Source organism: Acipenser ruthenus, chromosome 1 (genome assembly GCF_902713425.1).
Source record: "Acipenser ruthenus chromosome 1, fAciRut3.2 maternal haplotype, whole genome shotgun sequence".
In the NCBI taxonomy this organism is placed as follows: Eukaryota; Metazoa; Chordata; class Actinopteri; order Acipenseriformes; family Acipenseridae; genus Acipenser; species Acipenser ruthenus.
In genome coordinates this window covers 97,337,870-97,346,281 of record NC_081189.1, presented here as the reverse complement: position 1 = coordinate 97,346,281, position 8,412 = coordinate 97,337,870, and positions in this window count along the sequence as shown.

Genomic DNA, 8,412 nt, shown 5'->3' with positions numbered 1-8,412 from the left:
AGTGCCTTGTGCTTGCTGATATTTTGAGTAATTTGTGTTTCGTTTACTGACAATCATGTTTGCTAGCGATCATGGTTTAGTAGGGTGGTTTATATTAAATATGACATCACTTATTTAATAGCCTACTCAGATAATCTCACGCATGGCAGTTTTCAGAACTTGAGATGTCTGTGTTCATTAGTTCTAATGAACACATTGGCTCACCGATGGACAAACAGTGAATAAAAAAAATAAAAGCAGTTTCTAAACCGTGGCAGTTTATACTGCGGTTTACCGTAAAACCGGTATACCGACATCCCTACTCGTATAGCATCTACAATGTCACTGCAGCAACATGGAGAACAACAATAAGGTCTTCTAATCAGTTACAGTATTTGTCATCCTTATATGGCTCTTAATTCTTCATTTTAAGAAAAGCATTTGCAATCTGTCAGTTTTAAAACTTAGCAATGGTTCACAACATAACACAGTGGAATGGTGACAGTACCACGTAATTGGATTGCCACGTGTAAAAACTTTAACAATATAAAGCAGTAAAGAAAATGCTTTAATTTGCTTCAAAATAATTTCAAACTGGTTAATAGACTAGCACGCACTTGTAAAATCAGCACGGTTTTATTAGGCGCAGAACTAATTTATTTTAACATTTTGTTTTGTTTATGGACTTTGCGATACCTGCAATACGTGTCTTCAGTAACAATAGCAGTATCTACAACATATCGAAAATAAGAATCAAACATTTTGTTACAGACTTTCTAACAAGTCTGGTATAAACCATTTTGGCTGTTATTTAATTAAAAAAACCCACACAAATGCTTAAAACAGAACAGTCCAGTAGCAGGCACAGTTTACAGTGCCTCTGGATTTCTGATCGCATCAGGTCAATTCCAGATTTTTTAAATCCTTTGATAGAAATGTCCGGTCTACTTTTAATGTTCTCAAGCAAATTGTCTTCATCACTTCCGTTCTCATATCCACTTTGACATCTGAAACATGATTTCCCTTGTCCAGCGCCTTTAGCCTGTTCTGCATAACAGTCTGCCAGAGGACGGGATCGCTACGAGCACTGTATGCAACCATCTGAATGTTGGAATATCATTGGCTAATAAACCAAAATATATTCTTGTGGCAATGTGCCCCCGCCCCTGTGTGCATTTGTGTGTTATATGTTGTATGTTGCGTGCGTGTGTTAATGTTGGTGTATAGTCATTGGTACACGGGATATAAACGGGTCTGTGTTTCACGTGTATTTAAAAAGTGTAGATTTATATTTAGGCACGAGGAGGGCACAAATCACTTCACGTGCTGGTTAAATGTAATATGTGAGCACTGGGTTGCACAGAATTAATTCACGTGCTGGGATTCAAGTGAATAAATAATTAGTAATTGAATCCCAGCACAACAGTATATATAGACACGTAGCATTCAGTCAAGGTTGGGTGTTCGAGAGTGGAGAACGGGTGAGGAGAAGGAGGAAAGTAGTAAAGTAAAATAATCTCTAGAAGTGTTTGTACTCACCGTGTTTGTTTGTCTCTCCGTGCACCGTTTGTTAAGTGTTTAGTCCGTTTTTGTTTGTCTATTTATTTTGGCGCAAGTGCCGTGTCCTGTTTTGTCTGTTCAAACCTTTTATTTTCTGTTCTGTTTATTAAATGCTGAGCGCAATCACGCGCCCAGCTTCACCAAACCACACATCTCTGTCTGTTTATTTCCTGCTTCTGGTCTGACGCCACCCACTCCGGCCGTCTTTGTGACACGTGGTGTCCTGCGTGGGATCGACAGCGCCTCCAGGACTCAGGCCAGAGCAGGAACCGCATTCTTGGATTTAAAAAAAAAAAAAAAAAAAATGGCAGAAGACGCCATCAAAGTGCGGGACTGGATGCTGGAAAATGCTGGGCAGGAGGCCCAGTCTATCCCAGTAGTCGTCCGGTTCCTGCAGTTTATGGATAGGGAACGATGGGAGGCTTATGCAAGGGAACAGACCGTAAGCACCTGGGAGGAAGGTGTGGGGTTGGTCCTCAGCTACCTGGAGGCAATTATAAGTGGAACAGCAGCCCAGGTAGCAGGTCCACAGCAGAGGAAGAATGCCTGCTGTCCCCGTCTCCACCAGCAGAGGAAGAATGCCTGCTGGTTTTGCGTCCACAGCCCGAGCGGGAGGAGCCAGAGCGTCCACAGCCCGAGCGGGAGGAGCCAGAGCGTCCACAGCCCGAGCGGGAGGAGCCTGAGCGTCCACAGCCCGAGCGGGAGGAGCCTGAGCGTCCACAGCCCGAGCGGGAGGAGCCTGAGCGTCCACAGCCCGAGTGGGAGGAGCCTGAGCGTCCTACGCCTGAGTGGGAGGAGCCCGAACGTCCTACGCCTGAGTGGGAGGAGCCCGAACGTCCTACGCCTGAGTGGGGGGAGCCCGAACATCCACAGCCCAAGAGGGGGGAGTCGGTGCGTCCACAGCCCAAAAGGGAGGAGTCGGTGCGTCCACAGCCCAAAAGGGAGGAGTCGGTGCGTCCACAGCCCAAAAGGGAGGAGTCGGTGCGTCCACAGCCCGAAGAGAGGGAAGTCGAGGCTTCCACAGCCCCAGGACCCAAGCTGCCAGCAGAGGGAGAATGCCTGCTGGTTCCACCTCCACCAGCAGAGGGAGAATGCCTGCTGGTTTCCCCGTCAAAGGCGGAGCCGCACCAGTTCCCTGCAAGAGAGGCAGAGCAGCACCAGTCCCCTGGAAAAGGGGGAGACTACACGCTGCTCCCACCTCCATCGGCAGGAAACTACACGCTGCTCCCACCTTCACCGCCAGGAGCAGAGGAGCAGGAGCTGCCTCTGCCTCCACCACAGGGAGTACGGAGCCCCAGAAAGGGGAGCTGTCGGCCACGAAGAAGGGGGAGGAGGTCTGGAGACCACCAACCCCAGCAGCAGTTTCGCTGCCGGAGATCGTGGGGGAGGTCCGGAGACCTGCTCCCACTGCAGCAGTTTCGCTGCCGGAGATCGTGGGGGAGGTCCGGAGATCTGCTCCCACTGCAGCTTCTTCGCGGCAGTACTGTGGTCGGAGCCCCACCAAGGGGAGCTGCCGGCTATGAAGGAAGGGGGAGAGGTCAGGAGACCAGCATCCCCCGCAGCAATTTCGCTGCAAGCATGGACCAGCATGCTGTCAGCCGTGCCACTACCGGCAGGGGTGCTGACAGCATTGCCAGCCATGGGCCCACTGAAGCCTCCCTTCCCAGCCCGAGACTTTGTCCTGGACTGCTGGATTTTTAAGGGGGGAGGTGGCCGTTGAGGCCATGTGTGCTGTGCCGTGTCCTGTTTTGTCTGTTCAAACCTTTTATTTTCTGTTCTGTTTATTAAATGCTGAGCGCGATCACGCGCCCAGCTTCACCAAACCACACATCTCTGTCTGTTTATTTCCTGCTTCTGGTCTGACGCCACCCACTCCGGCCGTCTTTGTGACAATTCTCCACCAGAATATCCCTTTATACGGTACACCAGTTTTACTAAATAAAAAGATTATAAGGCTTTTCTTTGTCAGATGCTTTTTCTTTATATATAGATGATCATGTAGTTATATAGAGCTATGCATATGTACTACGTGAAACAAATGCAAAAAAAAAATATCTGGTTGGATTTATCTTTTAAATCGTTGACAATTTGACTAAAACTGTCTGTAGAAGTCACGTCTCGACATTTAACTCGCAAGTATTACTGGGGGAAATCGTTAGTATTTCCAGCCCAACTCATGTGATAACATGAGTAACTCAGAAAAGCATGTTAACATCACCTTATTCACCAGTTCAAGTATTAGATACAGGGGTCCAGGCAAACGTAATTCCGGAAGAAATCATAAACATGATTAAGAGCAAACCTATTAAAATGATAAATACAAGGAGCCGTCTATCTACATATGGGGGAAACAAACTGCCAGTTAAAGGGAAATATGTGCTACCCTGCAGACAAAAGAACAGCACGCACATGTGTGAGTTCACTGTACACTCACTCAAGAGTCATCGCATCTCACCACACTCTACAGCAGATACCACTCACTGAAGAGTCATCGCATCTGTGGCAAAGTGGTTAACAATGTGCAGGTGCAGGTGATCAATAAAACAGACATACAGTGATAATCCAGGTGCAATGGTGGTTTATTTTTAAATCCAATTGCCTGATGACAAACAGCAGTAAATAATAAACAATGATAATGATAAGCAATACAGCGGCGTGTATTGCTTTATTGTAATCCACGGGTTTGGTCCTGAAATAATAAACAGTCCCGTTCTTTAAACACCCACACGAAACACAAACCACATACACAAGTCCACAGTGAGTGCTAAGGTGATCGTGGTGTAATTACAATTCTCTGTGAAATAGTGAAATGTTTAGTGTCCGGGTTTAGTGCTGGCCTTTGGCAACAGCTCTGGATCGTGTTAGCCGTCTAAATAACAAACAAGTACAATTTAGACACGACAAACAAAACACTCACGGTTCACAACACAGTACTCCTTCCGGTTAGCGTTAACCATTACAAAGGAACAGATCACCAAGTTCCGTCCCCTTTTGTACCATCTATCATGACCCCTTGGTTAACGAGTGCAACAGCTCTTCCACTCCGTGGCTGCCACATCGCTTCCCTTCCGGGAAGATTTTGTGTACCGGAGCTCCGCCCCCCTTCTGGATGACCAACCTCCGTCTAACCCTGGGAATTAATTGTCTGGCCATCCAGTCCAGGGCACAGCGCCCTCACAGGTTGGGAGGGCGATGTATCACCAAGAATCTTTTTTTTTTCTCCATTTCGGGGATACAGGTACTTGAGACTTCCTCTTGCCATAAACAGTGCACAGGAAGTATTTCACAAGTGCATTACCCAGCTGTTTGAAGACCTGGAAGGAGTTGTAACCTACACTGATGCTCTCCTAATCTTTGGAAAAGATTAGAAGGAGCATGATTTCAGACTCAGACAGGTATTGGAGAGAGCAAGACAAATTAACCTAAAGTTCAATGCTGAGCAAAGGAGGAGGTTAAGTATCTGGGACACACACTCAGTCAGCAGGGAGTGAAACCAGATCAGAGCAAAGTACAAGCCATTGCAGAGATGGAAACACCAAAGGACAGGAAAGAGTTCGAGAGATTTCTAGGAATGGTTGCTTACCTGGGAAAGTTCATTCCACACCTATCCAGCTTAACAAACCCACCCAGAGAACTGCTACAAAAGGACATTGCATGGCACTGGGAGACAAATCATGAAGATGCAGTGAAAAACATAAAGAAAACACCAATCGACAAGCTGAAACCTCAGTAAAATACTATGATGTGTCACAGCCAATGAAAGTATCAGTTGATGCCTCTAAATCAGGATTAGGAGCAGTACTGCAGCAGAACAACTCATCTGTAGCTTATGCGTCAAAAGTCTTAACAAAAGCATATGCCAATTATGCACAGCTAGAGAAGGAAACCCTTGCCATAGTGTTTGGTTGTCAAAGTTTCCACCAGTTTATTTATGACAAAGAAACTAACACAGAAATAGACCACAAACTGCTTGTGTCTATCTTCAAGAAACCACTATGCAGCACCACAGCAAGAATACAAAGACTGTTGTTGAAACTACAGCCGTATCAGCTGACATTGACACACAAGCACGGGAAAGAGATGTATGTGGCAGACACCCTCTCCAGAGCATTTCTAAAGGAAGATAATGCTGACATGGATGACAAATTGGAGAAGGAACTCACAGCACAAGTACATATGATAGTAACCAACTTCCCTGTAAGTGGACAGAAACTGGAGGAAATCAAAGCAGAGACAGAGAAGGACAACACCTTTGTTGTGACGTCTTTGTGGTGATGTCCCCGGACCATAAAGTTGACACACAAACACAGATACTGTGAGTTGAAGTGCTGGTGCGCATATTTATTAATTCAATAAGAGTACAATAAAAGGTTTGAACAAAACAATATCGTAACACAATACCTCCACCCAAAACAAGTATCGTGCTGGTCCTTATAGCACAAGTAGCAATTGTTATTTTTCTTTCTATTTCTTTTTGCTTCTCCCATCTCTCTCGCTCTCTCTCTTCTTCAATGCCCACCCCGTTCAGCAAACGCCGCAGGTTTTTATACATGTGGTCATCTCCAGATTAATAAATTTATTACTAATCTGGAGATTACCACATTCTGCACAAGAGTTTTATATCTGCGTGGTCGACAGCCAACTTGTTCATAATGAATTCGCTGCCGACCACGCATTCTCACGAGATGTCTGGCAGAGACAAGCTGCTAACAATCGCCCCTGCCAGACCACAGTTAACTAACACAATACATTTAAATAATTCCCCACAGTACAAACCCAAACAATACATTTATTAACTAAGCCCACAATACTACATTTATTATCAGGGCTCTTCTGCCCTGCCACCTATCTCAATACAGGGCTCTTCAGCCCTGCTACACACTCAAAACAATTATTCAGAACGGATGGTCCAATAATAAGGAAGATACTCCAATGGCTGTAAGAGAATACTGGAATCACAGAGATGAGCATAGTGAGACTTGCTGATGAAGAATGAAAAGCTGATAATACCAAGTTCAATGAGAAGGCGAATTCATCTGGGACACATGGGAAATGAGAAATACAAGCAGAGGGACCGGGAAGTAATGTTCTGGCCCGGAATGTCAGGTAACATTGAGGACACTGTGTCCAGGTGTGACACTTGTTTATAACTAGGAACACACAGCACAAGGAAACACTTGTTCCTCATGAGATCCCCGCGCACCCATGGCAAATCCTGGGGACAGACCTATTCTCATGGCGTGGAAGTGAATATCTGATAATAGTGGATTACTACTCCAAGTACTTTGAGACAGCTCGACTGACAGATATAAAGAGTCAGACTGTAATCACTTATACAAAATCTATACCAGGAAAATCTATACATGGAATTCCAAATGAAATAAAGTCTGACAATGGGCCACAATTTACAAGTGATGAATACAAGAAATTTGCAAGAGTGTGAGAATTTAAAACACACAACTGTATGAAATCCACAAGCTAATGGCTTAGCAGAAAAGACTGTACAGACTGTGAAACAACTACAGAAAAAACCCAGAATGGATGGGTTTTCCGTACCTCAGTATTCTAGAATATTGCAACACTCCCATTGGAGAATGTGGCTGCCCAGCCCAGATGCTGATGAATAGGAGACATCAAGCTAAACTAGTGTGCTCTAAAAGACTGCTAATACCCAAAATACACAAAACACCAGCAGAATTCAAACAGCAGTTGGAAGGAAATAAACAAAAGCACATTATTTTTTTAATAAACATTGGAAGGATCTGCCCACACTCAACATAGGAGATGCTGTTTGAGTTCAAAGATACATAGACGGAAAATGGAATCAACGTTCACACGTTGTGGAGACACCAGAAGGTCAAGTTCTGAGATGCAACTGCAGACAACTAATGACAACGAGAGTAAGTACAGGGTGAGTCAGCAGATGGAATCCTGAAAGTGAGCTGTAAGTAAGAAGGGAAGGATCCACAACTATAGCAAGCCAAATTATCGTTTAGAGATATCTCTAAATCATTTCCAGGTATCTCCAAATCATTTCCAGATATCTCTAAATATTTTAAGATATCTTCAAATATTTAAAGATATCTCAAAATGATTCCCAGATATCTTTAAATGGAGCTTTAAATTGATTTAGATATCTTTATTTCATTTTCAGATATCTCAAATTGATATACAGATCTCTAATTGATTCACAGATATCTTAAAATTAATTTTAGATATCTTAAAAGCTGCACAATTAAAGATATCTGTAATTCAATTCGAGATATCTCGAAATGTTTTACAGATATTTCTAAATAATTCAAGATATCATAAAATGCAATTTGAGATCTCTCTAAATGACAATTTGGCTTGCAATATACACAACAGCCTCAGGGACAGGTACACCACAGAAAAGAACAGCTCCAACAGTAACTGAGCAGATCCAATCTGAAGATCAAGCTGGGGTCTCGGCAACACTCAGTACATCAAGTGGAAGACAAGCCCAGAAGCCAGCAAGATACCAAGACTAGGCAAATATAGCAGATCAAAAGCAGGTGCTCTTGAAGTGGCAGAATAATCCTCTCAGCTGCAGGAGTACTTGGTAGTCCACCCAAGCTCCTTAGATAGCCAGAATCTAACGTTATAAATACAAATTAAATTAGAATGGCCAGGCTTACAGAGCTTTAGTTGAATAAAGTGAACTGGACAGATGGAAGTCTGTGTCACATCTCTTATCAAAGCAACAAATATTACACACCCCACTTCCACCCCTGCAGTTATTTCACCTAACCCAAGAAACCCCAGAGTAGTACAGTAATATTTAACCTAGCACCAGAGTACAATAAAGAAAATAAATACAAGTCCCTCAGTTTATGTTTTATACATTATGATTTA